Raw genomic sequence first — 18,673 nt, 5'->3', positions numbered from 1 at the left:
AGCACACACAAAAGAACCTAACACCAGAGCTGTCTTTCCCTTTATCACTGTAGACAGAGAGGAGCCAACCCTAGGAAGGAGTAGTGTTGGAGGGCTAGGGGTTGCCCCCCACACATTAGGCTGCCACACTGGTTAAAAGGTGATACTCTCAGACTCCACATCAGTTCACTCCTGGGCCTGTGGAAGATTCAGAAGAAGCACAACCCTGTTGCTTGAAGGATTGCCTTGCTGCCCTGCTGTCTCAGGAGGGAAGACTGGACCTGCTCCCTTGAACCAAGGACAAGAAGGACCGAAAAAGCTTGCTGTATAGCATTGTGTGTAAGCTACGGGGAACCAAACATTTTCCAGAGGTTTTCTTTCACCTGTCCATCTGACCAATTCCAATTGGACCTCCCTTGAACCCTGCTGCTGGCCTCTGTGGAGTGAGTCCTAGTTCCCAAAGTGGTTTCACCATGCTGTAAACCCTTGGTATGGAGTTAGTGGTATTTCGGCTTAACTCTAAATGCTGGGACTTTGAAACGTTTCTGAGACATTTTGTACAGAGATATGTCATGGGGCTGGGGCCTACCTGCAAGCTAACCCAACGAAGGTACATCACCTGTGGAATTGAGTTCGCTGCAGCTCCCACTACATTCTTCTCCACATCCACAAATCATGTTCAGCATGACCTTTTGATGACAATATCTGGAATTGTTGAGCCCAGTTCAGCTACAGCCTGCAGTTTCATCCTACTGAGCAATTGTGAGCTCCAGAAATACTTCTAATACAAATGTATAAATCTTTGCCGGACTTGACGATGAACTGCACCCCATTGAAGATGACGACCACCTCGACCTGAAATTCAGCTTTCCCCACTCAGAGCTTTTCCTGCCTTCGTTCACCAAGACTTCATCCTGTTGTTGATGACCTCCTTCTCAGCTACAGTCTGCTGCCTGGCCCCACTGGAGACTCTATCTTCTCCAAAGCTTTTTAAGAAATGTTCAACGTCTGAAGGTAACTCTTAGACCAGGTCTAACCTATTGCGCACCCACGCTCTGTCTTGGTTGGCCTTAACTTGTGACTGTAAACGGATCTCACATATATAGATACCCTCAGTTGGTACTTTGATCTTTTTGCCGCTATTGTTCGTTAAATATTTTAAATATTCATAGCTCCAGTTCTAATGATCTCATTGGATTTCATTCGTTTTTGTGTCATTTTATTGATCAAAATGTACTCTATTTAAAAAAAAAAAAAGTTTATTATTGTGGTGTGTTTTTGCTTTTTTACTGAGTGTGTGCTGCATAAATACTTTACACATTGCTTTAAAGTTGGGCCTGACTTCTTTTGTTCCAAGCCACCAGAGAGTTGAACACAGGTTAATTTAGTGGCTGTTTGTGGTTCACCCTGACACAGATTGTGTTTATTATTTGAGTGGTGCTTCCACCACACTCAACTAATAACTCTGGGGCATATTTTCAAGACCGGCGATAAAATAATCGCCAATTTAGTAGCAGGAAACTGCTGCTAAAGCGGCAAGAATGGGCTTGATAATATGCCCTTGTGAATTCCCATAGCAGCCCAAGTTCTGGTGTTAACCTGGGCTTCCATGGGAATTCACAAGGGCATATCATCAAGCCCATTATCGCCGCTTTAGCGGCAGTTTCCTGCGGCTAAATTAATTATAATTTTATCCCGGTCTTGATAATATGCCCCTCTATTCCTTGCATGTATTTATCTGTGGTTAATATATTAGTCCCCGGGGCGTGGCTTGGACACCGAGAGCAAATGGCGGATTCAGCGCAAGCTCCGCTCTCAGGCAGAACTCATATTCATCTTTCGAGCCTCTCTTCTGCCGTTTTCTTCCCCAAAGTATTGGGCATCGAGTTCAGAACATGCGGTGAGTCTTTGGACCGCATTAGGAACATTATCCTGCCTACATTTCTACATTTTGGAATGTGGTCATTTTTTATCGCATCTTAGACGTGAGCGGCGGCCATTTTAGGTCACAACGCTCGCGTCTCCTCATCGACCTCTTTTTTCTTCTTCAATTAATTTCTTCTGCAGAACCTTAAAATTGGCAACCTATTACTTGGATTATTATTGGCACAATGTTTTTGGAAGGCAGTAATGCATAGTCCTGCTTGAATCTTCGGCGAACGTCTCCTCATGTTTATCAAAATGCTATTTCAATGCTGACAGGCTTTTTTTTTCAATTTATGGAATGTCATAATCGGCTTGCTGGGCATGTGCAACGATTTAAGTATGCACTGATTCTGATTTCACTCCCCCTTAGCCTATCCCAGATTTTTGGCAATTTCTGACAATACTTCATATATTGGTGATGTGGGCGGCCACCATTTTTGGTCTCTGAGCTCATGTCTCTGTGTTCTATTATTGCTTTGCCATTCCTATTCAGCATTGATGTTATACCCATATTTACAAGTTTATATTTTGTGCAGTGCTTTCTTTACTAGTCAAGCTCTCAGCCTGGTGTTCCCAGTATCAAGTGACTCCTCATGACTGTCATGTTAATCCACTAGTGCTCTTTTTTTCTTACGCTAATGCTGAAGGAAGAAACCTCTATCATCGCTATCTTTTTCTCTTTCTGAGGAACTATCATAGTGCATTTCGTACTGCTATTTACTTGTCTTCGCACTTCAAGCTTCATTTCCATTGCACTCTACATTGACTCGTTATAATGGCCAATGATTCCCACTCTGTCAGATCCTCTGTAACGGGCACTAAACAAAAGAGACATAAAAATGTTCCTCCGTCTCCTATCCACTCCTCTCAGAATCCTTTCCTGGATTCTGCCTTAGATGAAGTTCGAGGTCTTCAACCATTTATGTCTGCAACAAATGAAAAACTCAAACAAATTGAGGAGCGATGGATTGTTATGGAGGGCAAAGTATCACAACTCGAACAAAGTGTTAGTGATCTACAAGACGTCTCTACAAAAATTCCAATACTAGCGCAGGAAATACATAAACTGAAACTCCACACAGAGGACCTTGAAAATCGAAATCGTAGAAACAACCTACGCCTTTATGGCCTTCTGGAAAATGTTGAAGGGTCAAATATGGTTCTGTTTCTTCAGAAATTCCTTCCAGAGCTTTTGGGTCTTTCATCTTCAACTACTCCACTCAACATACAAAGAGCTCATCGCTTGGGGAGCCTGAACACCAATGCTATGAAACCTCGTGGCATCATTATGCTCTTTCTGGAGTTTACTGAACTAATGAGTGTCCTGGGGGCAGCTAGACTCAAACGTAGTCTTATTTGGTCTGGTCACAATATCTTCATATCGCAGGACATCTCCAATGCAACTAACGCACATCGTGAGGAATTCCTCGCCTTGCGCCCTCAGATGAGACATCTTAATATTCAATACGGAATACTTCATCCCTGCTTTTGCAAGATTACCCATGATGGGCGCTCACGTTCTTTTGACGATCCGTAAAAACGTAAACTTTTTCTTCACAACCTTTCTTCCAATGGAAAGGATACTAACACCTGATTTCTTCTTTCTCTCACGACTATTTCAGGATTGCCTCTTCCAACTCTTTTGCTATGCTATCCTTCCTTTTTTCTGACATGAATTTCTTCACTCTCTTTGTTTTTTATTAATCTGAGGTTCTCTCTTTACTATTCTTACTTCTGAGGTCCGCTTTGCCTTGCGTCACTATGCTCCCTCTCCATTGTTTTCCTCTTTTCTTGCAGATCTGGTTATTATGCCTTGATCTGTTCACTCACTTTTTCTTCTTACTTTCTTTCTCTTTTCCATCTCTCCCTCTTTTTCCCTTCTTCTACTGTATCTTATCTATTGCTTTAACATTTGCTAATTATTGTCTCCCTCACATTATTTATATCTCTTCTGTACTGTTAATTGTATTTGTATTATTCCAGGTGTGTGTTGGATGTAATCTTTTCTTGTGGTGTGTTTTCTCTTGTAGTCATATCCTTGAAGTGTATCAGCTCCAACTGTGTTATACTTTCTCTTCCCTCCATTATGTGTAACTTTGTCATGTGGAACGTCCGTGGTCCTGGGAGTCCAGTCAAAAGGCAAAAGGTACTGTCTCATTTATCAAAACTTAATTCTCAGATTTCTTTTCTTCAGGAAACTCATTGTAATGATGTGGAGGGGGCGTTGCTATATTGTTTCATAAATCTCTGGCAGTACAAATTTTATCCACACAGAATGATGCTGATGGACAATGGGTAATGGTAAAGATTGTGGTAGAAAACAAAACGCTATCCAAATTTTGGAATGATATTAAAATTCTACTTTCTTCAGTTGACTGCCCTAATATTATTGTTGCTGGCGAATTCAACCAATGGTTAGATCCTTTCTCCAATAGATTATCCAGCTTTTCAATCGGCCATTGCCTCTCGTTCATTGTATGATGTTTGGAAGACTTGTAATCATGATTTAATTGAATTAACTTTTTTTTCTAATGTACATCACATCCGTTCTCGGACTGATTATATTTTGACCAGTAAATCTTTGTTCCCTTCTATCCCAAAAATTTGAAATTGGATCCATTTTATATCGGATCATGCCCCTGTTCACGCTGTTCTGGATCTCTCACTTACCTCCTCTCAATTTAGCCGATGGACACTTAATACTTTCCTATTATCTGACACGGTTTTTATCAAAGAAGCTACCACTTTTATTAATGAATTTTTCAGTATCAATGACCCATTGGATACTTCTGTTCCTAATAACTTGGATACTTTTAAAGCTGATTTTCGTGCCTTCACCATTTCTTATGTATCAAAAAAGAAGAAATCCACAAGGAAGAAATATGAAGATCAGTTACAAAAACTCAAAAGCTTAGAACATACGTATTTTATGTCTCGATTTTCTGATGCCCTTCAATTTGATTAAAGCAAAAACTGAATATAACAAATTAGCAATGAATGAAGCATGTAATATTTTACTTAAAATTAAATCTAAATACCACGGCGGGCAAAATAAAGCAGGTAAAATGTTAGCTAATTATTTAAAAATTAAATCTGGCCGTAAGACTATTGGCCCTATTCTTAATGAATCCACTACAAAACTAGTATCGTCAGATGAAGACATTGCTGAGGTTTTCCATGAATATTACAAATCTCTTTAATCTGACGATACATTTCCCACTAATCCAAATTTAAGCACCTTCTTCTCAGGCCTACCTTCCCCTCCATCTTTACCTGACAAATTTAACACGTTAGAGAACGACATTACTCTTCAAGAGGTAACCAATGCTATCAAATCCCTAAAAAAGTCAAAAGCCCCAGGACCTGATGGCTTGTCTGTAGAGTTTTACAACACCTTTAATTCCATTTTTGTCCCCAAGCTCCTCCCACGTTTTAACTCTTTTATTGCTGATGCAAAAGCATCTGGCTCTTTTATGGATGCCTTAATTGTTATCATACCTAAACCTGACAAAGATCACTCCTATTGTAAAAATTATCGCCCTATTTCGTCAATTAATTATGACTGTAAAATGTTTGCCAAAATTCTTGCATCCCGACTTAAAACTATTATTCCTCTTTTGATTAAAACTGATCAAGTTGGATTCGTAATGGGCAGATTGGCATCTGATAATGCTCGGATGTTTGATAATATCATTTCTTATGGCAAAAAATATAAATCTCCCCTTGCAGCCCTGTCTTTGGATGCTGAAAAGGCATTTGATCATATTATTTGGCAATTCATGTTTCAAACTCTCCAATGGTTTGGTTTTGGGCCCTCTTCTATTTCTTATATTAAACTTTTGTAATCTTGTCCTCGAGCCAGTATTTCTGTTAATAATCACTTCTCCAAATCTTTTTCTTTGTCCAGAGGCACAAGGCAGGGATGCCCCCTTTCCCCTTTATTATTTATCCTATGCCTTGAACCATTCCTAGAGCGCATTCATATTAATTCCCAGATTGCTGGCTTTAAACATAACTCTGTAGAAACTAAAATATCTGCATACGCTGATGATATACTTATTTATATGTCTAATCCTGTTGAATCTCTCCCCTATTATTTGAATGAAGTTCGATTATATTCTAGTATTTCTGGTTACAAACTCAACCTCTCAAAGACAGAAGTCTTGCCCTTAAACTCTACATTCTATCAATTTATGTTTAGTGATACTAATTTCTCTTTTCAACATATACTCTTTATGTCAAATTGCACCCTTTTGTCTACTAGTCCTGTTTTAAAATACTCCCGAACTTTACTATATAACACTCTTTCTAAGGATTTTACTTCACTTCAATGTTTTTGTCCTCCACTTTATGGTATAATACATTTCTTAAATATAAAGGTAAATCATTCTATTACAAATACTGGAAAGAAAAGGGTATTATTTTCGTTCACCAGTTACTGCACAAGTACTCTATTGTTCCCTTTCATACCTTACAAACATGCTATCAATTACCTGACTCTTTTCTCAATGAATATGTTATTATTGTCAATGCCATACAATCTCATCTAACCACTTTTTCCCTTCCAACTCACACACCGTCTCTATCCTCCTCTACACCTCTATACTCTTTATTTTCAACTCACAGACCTAAAGCAGCTCTTGTATATAAGTTATTGTTAGCAAATGTTATTGAAAGACCTAAGTCCCAAATTGAGATTGCATGGGAAACTGATTTGTCAGTTTCTTTACCTATTACTACCTGGGATAAACTATGGTCCAAACTATTCAAAGTTTCTGCTGCTGCTCGTATAACCCAATCTTTGTATTTTATTTATCATAGAGCGATTATTACACCTGTTAGTATTTGTACATTTTCTCCAATCTCTTCTCCATTATGTTGGTCATGTTCCACTGAAACGGGTATGTTAAAGCATCAGCTTTATGAGTGTTCTGATGTTTTATCCTTTTGGAACTCTGTTTGGGATATTTGCATGTTAGTATTTAAATTCAATGCTACTTTAACATTACAGAATGTTTTTCTAGGTTCCCTATCACCTGCTGTGGATGTTGTATCTTCTGTTCCCAGAATATTTGATCTTTTTATTGCATTAGCTTTTAAAGTTATTCTATCATCCTGGAAAGACAACTCTAAAATTTCTTTGCTAACTTGGTGGAATTTTATTTGCGATGAACACAGGATTGCTACTGTTTCCTCCTCTTCTCTTTCTCAAAAAATTTAATCAGATCTTCTTTGGCTTCCTTTCACTACATATTTTTCTTCATATTCTCCTATTCATTAATTCTTTTTCTCTCCTTCTCTATACTATTCTCCCACATAATTTTGGTTCTTCCTCCCCTTTCTTATTCTCTATCTCTCTTTTCTTCTTTCTCTCTTTCTCTTTCCTTCTTTCCTTTCCTTTCTCCTTCTCTTTAATTATAATATTCATCTTTTATCATATGGTATTTGCCTGATTGTTTATCTTAATTATGTTATGTATATTTTATGATGGCTTCTACCCCTTCCCCATTTTATTGCTTCCATTTTCTCTCTTCTCTTATGTATTTGAAAAAGAAATATATTTATTAGTGCCCTTTCGGGAGGACGTAAAAATATATTGTGTGCAAGTTATTACAGAAATTAATCACATTGTGAAGACACTAACAATTGTGTAAATATTTGCTTGTGGAAATACTACAGAGCAATTGTTCTGTAAACAAGCGCAAGCAGCAGATCCAGATTTTAAATAAGTAGTAAGTGCTGTATCAATGGTGCAATATAATTCAATGCAAGGATTGTGTAGCATTACTCAGGGTACGTTTACTTGGTGATTCTTTCAAGTCTCGACAATGATGCTCAACATCCTGTGATTCTGGGCAAATCACTTAATGTCCCTGTGCCTAACAAAAATGAATTTGTCCTTCTGTAACGAAACTGGTGCTCATGTAAAGCTCTCTGATACCCGATGTCTCGGGTCTAGTTTGCGCTACATAAAACTAAAAAAAAAACTATTGCCCTGCGTAGAATTTTTTTCTCTTTATATTTTCATTAGAAACTCAAGAAATGTGCATCTTATGAATACGACTCTCCACCTCCCAGCAAGTATGTTGGTAACTGTACCATTTCACCATAGCGATCCAATTCTATGAGTAAACTGATTCAAATTCATTCATATCTTGAAATTTGTTCCACTAACAGAAGCACAGCATCTTCCCTTTCTATCACATATGATTCATCATGAAAGTTTTATCTTTTAAACCAATATTCTGCAAATGGTTCTGAAATGTATACACCTTGTTTAAATATTGCCCACAAGCCACCGCATATTTTTACTTCTATTCCAGTGTTCAAAGATTATAGGGGCATATTATCAAGGGGGGCGATATGCAATTTTCGCCGGTTTAGCGGCCGTTTTCGGCCGCTAAGCGGTGAAAATTCGATCGCCCTATTATCAAGCTGTCGCTAACAGCAGTTAGCGACAGCTTGAAGGCGATAGCCAGCGGTTTGGGGCCCGCTTTGCATGTCAGCGATATTTATCGCTAATGACATGAAAAGTGGGAGTACCCAAACCGTTAGCGACTGAAAGCAGTCGATAACGTCGCTAACAAGGCTGGCGTAGCGATGGAAATATTCCCGCTATCGCCAAAAACTAACGCCTGCTCTGACCAGTTCTTAGCCATGTTATCCAATGGGAGGTGGATAACATGGCTAAGAGCATTTCTTCGCTAATGCGAGAATATCTCTGTATTCTCAGTGATATTCTCGCATTACACCGCTATCGCTGGATATTTTAGCGCAATGGAGAAAAACGTTGCTAATAGCATGTTTTCTCCGCTAAAATATCCAGCGATAGGCAGCGCTAAAAAAAAGTCGCTAAGGGCATTTAGCGATAAATATCGCTAGTTGTTGGCAATATGCCCCATAATGTTGACTTGCTTCCATGGAGCGCCCACTCTACAAAGTGCATTAACCATGTGGTGTCTCCTAGCTTTAAAGTCACTGAGGTTATTAGAGATGTAGTGTTACATGCTTCAGCACAGAGGATACTATGCAGGATGTTTTCGCTTCAGTGTTACTATCTTAATACGCTGTTATTTAGTATATCTGCATTATTTTACAGGTATCCTTCTGTTACACCCCTCACTCTCTATGTATCACCCACCCATACGCCATTAACTAGCTAAGACATCCACTTGTTTTTCGAGGCTATTATGTCGACATGTTTCTCCGATTATTCTATTTTTTGTATTACGTGATTATGTTGAATTTCCCCTGTAGTGTGGCTTGGTCCCTAAAGTGGCCAGGTCCACGCTCAATAAATAACCTTCTTCCATGAATTAAAAAACAGAAAACAAATTGTATGTGATAGGAATATGATCGAACCTGCGCCCTTCTTCTTTGTCTCTTTTGGTGGTACCCAGGTTCAAGAAGAGCAGAATGGGAGGTTCCAATTTTTCCGTCCTTGCTCCACAATTTTGGAACTCTCTTCCTCTCCACATGAGATCTAAAACATCCTACTTGGAGTTCCGCAGCTCCCTAAAAACCTTTCTGGTCTCACAAGCTTTTAAAATCTAAACCATCTCCTCATCCCAATCAGGAACCACCCTCCTCAACAGCGCCATGAAACCGCCTGGTGTACGAGCGCTCAATAAATATTTTTAAATTCAAATTCAAATTCAACCCTTTGGTGCGGTGCTCTATCAGTGGAAGTGAGCGCAATGAGTGAGCGCAATTGCTCCAAAAGAGGTTTAGGCGCTATGGCACTCAGGTGTGCAGAATCACAAAAAGTATGTGAAGCTCACACACACACTGAGCCCCACACACACATCCTTGCCTCTGTCACACTCCCTCAGTCTCTGGCACGAGGTTCATTGGCAGATCTACGTGGACATCTCTGGACTGAAGTGACACTAAAAATCAAAAGCAAGTCGACAGTTTTACACAGGCATCACAGTTTTAAAGTTAGGAGTAGGATGCATGTATAATATTGCAAGTGAACTATACGGGCCTCATTTATTACAAGGGACGCATCGCTGCGTGAAAGCAGCGATGCGTCTCTTCTCAGTGCGCCCTCCTTGCGACATGATGGATGCGTCATATATACAGTATGACGCATCATGTCGCAAGGAGTTACAGATACGTGTGTATTTCTGACGTATCTGGAATGTGTCCCAAAAGTGACGCAACTCCAGCAATGTGTCTGGCCTACGTCAGTCTTACGCCTGCTGTGAAGCAGGCGTAAGTTTTTGACACATTTGCACCCTAAAAGTGATGCAGTGAAATCACGTAGATTTCACTGCGTCACTTCTACGAGGCTTACTTATGTGGGAACGCCCACCATGCATACATTATACCTGACGCTGGTGTAATGTAGCGCAGGGAATTGCAAAGTGATGCATCTGCTTAGATGTGTCACTTTGTAAATAGGGGGCACCAGGAGGCATGTTTTACGCCGCTGCTGCGTCACAAAAAGTGACGCAACGGAAGCGCAATACTGCCACAAGGCCTCATAAATAAGGCCCCATGTCTTTACTGAAAATACCAGGAATAGGGCTGCTATTTCATGTCAGACCTACAATTGTACCTTATTAGTTGTAAGCAGTGCTTAATTTGTAAAAAAATAAATAAGTGCCAGGGCCTTCATCAGGCGGCAGCTTGCGACACCTATTGGAGCTGCCAGCGCTGCGAATGACAGTAAGAGGGTAGATACTAATCATCACACTCCTACCAGTGTGAGTATTCAGACTATTGCAGGCCCCCAATGCTATAAGAATGGCTTGGGTGTCAAGAATTAGTCATTTTTACTGTACATTGAACGAATGAACAACTGATGTTATCCTCATTTTTTAATTAGATATACAGCACCATCGTAAGCCCCGGTGTTGATAATTAAGTGCCGGTGCTGAGCACTGGAAACCACCGGCTCAAATTAAGCACTCGTTGTAGGCAGCATTTTGACTTTGTCGTGACTGGTAGCGGTCCCAGATTGCACCACGTCAGCAATGAGTAGTTCATCCTATCATGTTTTTTTATACTGATTTCTGGTCCAAACAGTTTCCATTTTCTCCCTTTTAATGTCAGGCGGCATGAATTAAAAAAGGAGCTGTGTGTCCATAACTCACAGTGATATTATTATTCCTTGACAAGTGGTACTTTGGCAACCAACTCTGGACGGACCTCTCCCAAAACTCTTCTGAATGTCCTCCGCACTTTTACAGTGTTTTCCCGGCTTAGATAAAAAAACATGGCTGACTAGATGACGTAATGTCATAAATAGCAGTGTCATCAGTGCCATAGGTTTCTCGTTCATTCATCTGCAGGCTCTAGGTGAATGGAGAGGAGGAGGAAGAAAGGAGAGAAAGTGGGAGTGTGATGGAAGAGTGCTAGAGAGAAAGAGTCTCTCTCAGCAGTTCAGGAGCATTGGGTCTATTTTGGAATCTGTTTGGTGAAGGCACAAGAGTGGATGGACACATATCTTCAAGGTAATTTGCTTCAGAGTCTGCAGCACTTAATCGTTGCACGGCCGCCAGTCACCCCCGGCTAGTCTCATAATCTAGAACATGGGTACTCGCAAATATTTCCCTTTGGGCCACAAGTACTGTCTGTGGCGTGCCAAGAGCACATCGATACCAGCAATGCAAGGGTCGGATGATGAAAGTTGGGAGTAGGGTGATGAGAAGCAGATGCATGGCTTGGACAGCAAACCGAATCTTCATGTGACTTCGGTCTGCCACCAATGCTCTATTCTCATGCACCAAGAATGATCTCAAAGCAATAACTTCTGATGTAAAACATGAGAGGGAAAGAGATACTCATCTGGTGACAGAAATGCAAAATGTGAAACCAGAAATCCTGGTATCAGTCCTGGCTTCCCCATTTGCTGAAATTGTGTGATCCTAGGTAATTGGTTAATTTAACTTTGCCTCCTTTTTCTTCATCGCCACAAATGAGAGCCCCTTAAAGTGTACGACTTCAGGATGTGTGTTATACAAAACCTTCTCTTATGTTTTATTTAATAAACTGTAATGTTGTTCCTATTTTATAACAACCAAGGCTACACACAAGGTGCGCCTGACGAATGATTTGCCTCATGGTTCAGAAATTGCATTTTTTTCAGAATGGGGGAGGCATGAATGTTTCTAAGATCATGTTTGAAAACTATCACTTCTAATGAATGCCTCTCAATGCAGTGATATATTCTGATCTACTAAGGTAAAACGCTCATGCATGCATGTTAATAAAATACACTTTTTTGAAGTTGTAGAGAGTTTATCATGTACATGTTTAGTGCAAGATGTCTTTAAAAATAAAGGTGTTCCTAAAGATGAGTTGTCTAGCACTCCTTTTCTTCTTGATCGTTACCTTAGTTAACTAAAGTAATCCTGTTTCCCAGCTTCCTAAATGTTCCTGCTCTAGCAAGTGAACAGCAGCCCAGTGCTGATGTTCACTGGGTGCATCCAAATAAAGGTCAGGAGGGATGCATGCGGACTCCGGGCTGTACGTTGAGTATCCCTGATCTAGAGTGATCCTGAGCAGCTGAGGCATTGGGCCCCCTCTTTATCTTTGCACTATTGGAACCAGTGCATTTGAGACCTATGCATGATATGGTACAAGCAGGCTGCATGCATTGCACTGACCTGGTCAGCTCTCTCACCCTCAGCTTCGAGCCAGGGCAACAGCTATTCTGTGCGTTGAGTAGGCTGCACACTGAAGTAGAGTTTGGAGACACACTGCTGAGCAGGTCATGTCATACCAGAGTCCTGATGGCACTTGCAACAATCACAGCACAGGAGCCTAACAATGTCCATATCAGCACAGAGATGGGTTACTAACCAGCATCAAGTGAATCCCACCTCCTTTCCCAACTTGTTACAAGAAAGGTGGGGTCAGTGACGCTTGCTGCTCCTACCTCACCATGTTACGAGTTAGGTAAGGGTTGGGTACACTAATCCTTGTTGACTGACATGCAACCTTGGGCAGCAAAGGGCTGCAATCAAACATGCCCAGTTTACACTGAGTTACAGACACTCACTCATCTTCATCACAGGTGGGTTTGACCCTGCACTGTAAAGGGCCTCTGAAGCCAGGGCTGAAGAGAGATGAGCTCTAAAAAGCCTGCGACATTGGGCACATGCGTACTAGCACATGTCCCAGAAAAAAAGCAATGACTCTGCCTGACCCTAGTCCAGCGCAAGGATCAGTGTGAATGAAGCAAAATTTGTATTATTTATTTCAAGCCCGTAACAGGCAGGAAACATAGGCTGGGCCACTGCTGTTTTCTATTAATGAGTTGGGACTGAGAATCCAGTCAAACCTGACATACGGTGGGACTGGTAAGAGCAAGATACCTATGGAAGTACGGGCAAGGTCTGCATGCAACACATATGTGATCATGACATTTAGGGCTAATCTTCGTGGTAGGCAAACAAAGCATTTTGGGGCATATTAGCAAGCATGTTTTCGCCACTTTAGCGGCCCTTTTCGGCGCTAAAGCGGCAATTTCATTATCGTGCTATCATCAAGGACTCGTTAACATGCATTAGCGCATGTTATCTTGCGATATAAACCGGTTTCGGGACGCATCGCAGGCCAGCGATATATATCGCTAATTAGATGTGAAGTAGGCGTTCCTTACAAGAACTCCATTAAATAAGTCGCCAATACAACTTCGCTGTATTAGCAAAGCGGCCCTCGACCCGCAAAGCAAAAAAAAAAGTCCTGCTAATCGCGGTATTGCTAGAAATTTACACCTCAAAAAAAGCTGACTTACCCATCTCTTAAATGGCAGGGGGATTGTCAGCTTAAGTACACACTTGCGTATCTGCTAGCATTCCAATATCGCAGGTAGTTTATCGCAGGATTCAGACTGCTCTCGCTGGTTTCCACCGATTTAGTTGGACTTTGCATCGCCTGTGAGCGACACTTTGATAATACATCGCTAAGAGGGCGAGAAAATCCAGCAATATGCGACGATACAAAAAAACGTGCTAGCCTCGGTTTGCGATGATTATCGCAGATTGTAGATAATATTCCCTTTTGAGTTTCACATTTTGCAGTAGTGGTAGCTTCAGCACTTTAAGGTTATGGGTTAATGCAGTTGTCATGGCATACTCTGAGTCAGAGGCCTCGCTATCAGTAAATTAGCAGAGGCACATTACACCCCAAGTATTGATGCTTTTTACTAGTAGTCCGGGGGTGGACCTGTTTTACGTGATTGCAATTAGGGCCCGTGGCACACTTGCTACTTTTCTGCTGACACCAGCTTGCTGGGTTTGCTTTTTTGGCATGGTTTGTGATTCTCGGGTATCAATGTTGCAGTGACTGATCTACAAAAAGTCATGGAAAACGTTTTGCCAGTGAGTGTGTGTGTTTGTGTTTGTGTGGGTGTAGGTGTGTGTGTGTGTGTTGGGTGAATGTGACACCAACTCAAGAAAGATGACTTCTTCCTGCAAGGAACCAGGGCTCCATGAATGTGTCAGTGCATGGAGATAGCAGTGCATAATGAGTAGGGGTAGGAGTAAATATAAGTAGCACAATCACGTGGAAATACATAATAATTCATCAAGATTATACTTGAATTCTGCGAAAATAGTAATTCTGTGATTAGCACTTTTTCTTAGTGCAAAAATGCCCCCTCACGTCCAAATGGGAGGCAACTATGCATTTTTTGCGAAGAAATAACACTAAATGCAACAGAACATGAATAGCGAGCGTGAGCAGTCACTTGCACTTTCTAAATGTGCTCTTCCTGTAGGATTTTCCATCCCAACTTTCTCTTAATTAGGTGAGGATTAATTGTATAATTATAGTTAATTTTGCGTCAAAGAGTAACAGAGAATTACCAAAATTACTCTGATTACTCCAGCGAAATCAAAATTCTTCGCAAGCCTTATTATGTGCAGATGTAGGCAATTTTCAAGGTTGCATTTTTAGATGTGTAGTGCATGAGGGGAGAAAATATGGTTAATGACCATTTATGGAAAACAAATCTCACATATTATTGTGCTTCATTCTGGGCAATGCATATTGGGTATTCCCCAAGAAGTTCAATATAGACATCCATGTGCCAACAAACAGCTTAGTGCTTATGATGGCCCTATTACAAAATCTTCGTAAATGTAGAAATCTGTTGGCCCCATTGTTGCTGCTTATGCTACTGAGAATGGAGCACCAGGGCAATGCGAAAACAGGAAGAAAATAATATGTCTTATTATCCAAATGAAAAAGAAAAAACAAGTGCGGCAAAATCAGTTAGGCCCACATGCATCAAGCATTTTTGCAGTCGCAGACGGTGCGATTCCTTAAAATCGCCCGTTTGCGAATGCAAAAGTGCTTGTTGGGATGCATCATGCCATTTTAGAAGTCGCATCTTTTTTACGATTTCTAAAATTGCATTAGCATTTAAGAAATCGCAATTGTGCGATTTCTTAAATGCTATGCATCATTATAGAAAAATATGCTTTTTTTAAAATTGGAAGTGCAAATTACCACGAAGTTCAACTTCGTGGTAAATTGCAAATTGATTAAATATGCACAAAAATGCATTTTTTAAACTGTAAAGTTACACACACACATGTCCTTAGGACATGTGTGTATGTAACTTATGCTGAAAAGTACATTTCAGGGGTGCATGGGGGGGTCCTTTGGACCCCCCCCTGCACCCATGAAATTTTCTAAGTGCCACTCGCAATTTCCATTGACTCCTATGGGCCTTTTGGCCCATAGGAATCAATGGAAATTGCGAAAATTAAGTTAAGAAATCGGTATTTCTTTGGGATTCGGTAAAAAATGCGATTTTTACCGAATCCCACAAGAATACCGAAAATATTGATGCATATCATTTTGCATTTCTTAATTTGCGATTCCTTATTTTTCGCAAATTAAGAAATGCAAAAAGACACAATGATGCATGTGGGCCAAAGTTCCGTCCTTTTATAACACATGTGTTCATAAAGTCTGTGAAATCGTTCTCGTGGGCTAGAATTTATTTACTAAAATCTCCCCTACAAAAGTAAAGTGGTTTACTAGCATGCAAGGGTGTACTATGTGTTAAGCAATGGTTCTGGACTCAATTTTCAACAATTGATACACGCTTTCTACGATATGGATATGGGCTAAGTTTTCACCATTTAATATGGCATGAGCAGCAAAATCGTGTAAAATTGATTTGTTCTGTTTTTCCACAAGTGTAATGATTCTGTATTAATGGTTAGTTTTCCTTCCCATTTCAATGTTCCTTTAACAATGTGTTTATTGGAACAAACTATGTGCTTCTCTCTAAAATGTAAGGGGTATACTTACAATCCCTGTACGCTGCTGGAACATCACTTTTTGTGATGTTCCGGTGGCGCACAGGGGCGGACTTTCAACAGGAACTACATGCTATGTTAGGGTGTTGGTCCAGGAAGTATGACTTAAAGTGTAGTGAGAGAGCGCAAATCGAAAAAAAAGATAGAAGTGCACCATATTTACAAGCACATTGCATCAGTTTAGTAAAGATTACATAAGAGTGTCGAATTTATAGAGTGAAAATACATAAGAGTGTTTAATTAAAATAGAATGCATATATCAGTGTGAAAAGCTAATGTAGAAGTGTGTAGAGATGTTAGAATGATGTTGAAATCCCATGTTATGTGGCTGATGTAGAGCAGAATGTAATACTGCTAAACGTAGAAATGTGTAGGCCACATGGCAGTTCACAGAGAATGAAAGGTGCTGTTACACTCTCACATGATATGGATTTTAATGTTGTTGTAATTCAAAGTATTATTGATCATAGAACTGAAATATATGTTTTATAGAAGTGTTTCACATAACCATTGTGTGTAATAAGTTAAAATGCTGTTTAGACTAAGAAATTAAAGGTTTACAGAGTGCACAGGCCCGTTTCATGTAATTCTAATAGGCCTGAATAGATAAGGTCATTTCTTTTGATCTGCATGTGTTAGTTAGAGGAAGGTCATGTTAAGCATAAATTGCGGAGCCTGCTCGAAGGTTTACGGCTTAGAAGATACAGTGGAGGCCGGAATTTGGGGCCCACTGTACAAGTGTCTGTTTGCAGGTGCGAGGAGATTCCAATCAAGAGAGTGATGAATAGAGTTTTGTTCGGCGGGCCAGGCACAGGACTGGAGGAGGCTTCAGGAATTTCCTGGGGGGTACCGTCCTGCCGGAGAAGAGCCTGAGAAGCAAGGTCAACGCTAACGATGGGCCCAGAGGAGTATCAGCATGGAAAATGCCAGAGCCGACACCACGTGAGGGGCGTCTCTAAAGGGCGTTTCTATTGTAAATGTGATTTGTGTATTAGGGACAGCACCCCTGGGTGGAGTTAGGGCAGATGGTCTGAGGAACCTAAGAGAGCGGATGGGTAGGCAGATAGGATAACTGCGAGACACCGATTCCCAACGAAGACTAAGGGAAGTGAGTGATCTTCTTTGGAAGTCACCACGGCTGACACCTTTTTAGGTTAAGATTTTACTAAGTAGGGATGTCACTTAGTCTAGTGTAGGGACAGTCTAATCTGGATTTTCTTCCTTTCTGTAAATGACTCACAAGTTACAGCTTGTGTCTATTCTTGCAACTCTGATGATTTTTGAATTGGTTTTGGTGATATTCTTCTGCCGACTAAGAGCATTTAGAAAATGTATGTTTGTATTGATACCAGTATATCTTTTGAACCTTATATTGAGATGTTTGTATCTCCAGTTAACTTTGACTTTATAATAAACTCTTAAAACTTATTTGTAGTAAGTGGTTCTTTAGAGTGGTGTAAGTCCTTAACTGATTGACCTAGTAGTGGATTGCCTTTTACTCTATGACAGGTATCAACGGTTCAGTCGACCTGAGTTGGGATCTAGACCTATAGCAATAGATCAGAAATCCCGCCGTAACAGTTGGTAGCAGAGACGGATGGTTACCTTCTAGAGGAAGGTGATCTAGACTAGGTTAAGATTACCCCAAGGTCCCTAGAGATCGAGAGATGAGCAGCGGAAGAATCGCCTGCCGAAGAAGGTGCTGACGGTGCGAGAGAAAAGCAGCAGGGTCGGACGAGAGTGAGTATAACAAGGGTCATGCGTTGACAGATTGCGGTGTTTTGTGTTGTATCTGTATTGTAATGTCATGCGGAGTTGAATGACTGTAGTGTGAATGAGAGAGGGTTGTGAGCGCGCGCAACCTGGGTGAAAATCTTAAGTTCGGAGAAGAGCTTAAGTGGTTCGGGTGTATCGAACATCCAGAGTAGTTGTCGACCAGAGTAAAGGGGGTCATGAGGTACCATTGATCGCCCGCAGGACCGAGATAGGGGGAACGCAAGAGTGAGTGTGTGGGTAACGGACGCAGGTCGAAAGTTACCGTGTGTAAGTAACCTATCAGTTAAGGCGATTGTCTGGACGTACACGGAAAGACATTTCGTCAGTTAAGGTGACAATTACAGTTAGACTGTGGGCGTACAGTCAAGGAAAGCGATCGCTTGGTCGGAAGTAATCATTTTTCAGAGTATGAATGGGACGCATGCATGACCGGGAGACGAGCTGAGAAAGGAGGGGAACTGCTGCGAAGGGGAGACGAGTGACGTCAGCGAGAGCCGCGCTGTGATAGGCCGGTTGGTGTGAAACCGCGCTGTGATAGGCCGGTTGGAGTGACGTCAGCGAGAGCCGCGCTGTGATAGGCCGGTTGGTGTGAAGCCGCGCTGTGATAGGCCCGTTGGAGTGACGTCAGCGAGAGCCGCGCTGTGATAGGTCGGTTGGTGTGAAGCCGCGCTGTGATAGGCCGGTTAGCGAGAACCGCGCTGGGA

Source organism: Lissotriton helveticus, chromosome 6, assembly GCF_964261635.1.
Source record: "Lissotriton helveticus chromosome 6, aLisHel1.1, whole genome shotgun sequence".
Lineage (NCBI taxonomy): Eukaryota > Metazoa > Chordata > Amphibia > Caudata > Salamandridae > Lissotriton > Lissotriton helveticus.
This window is presented reverse-complemented; position numbering follows the sequence as displayed.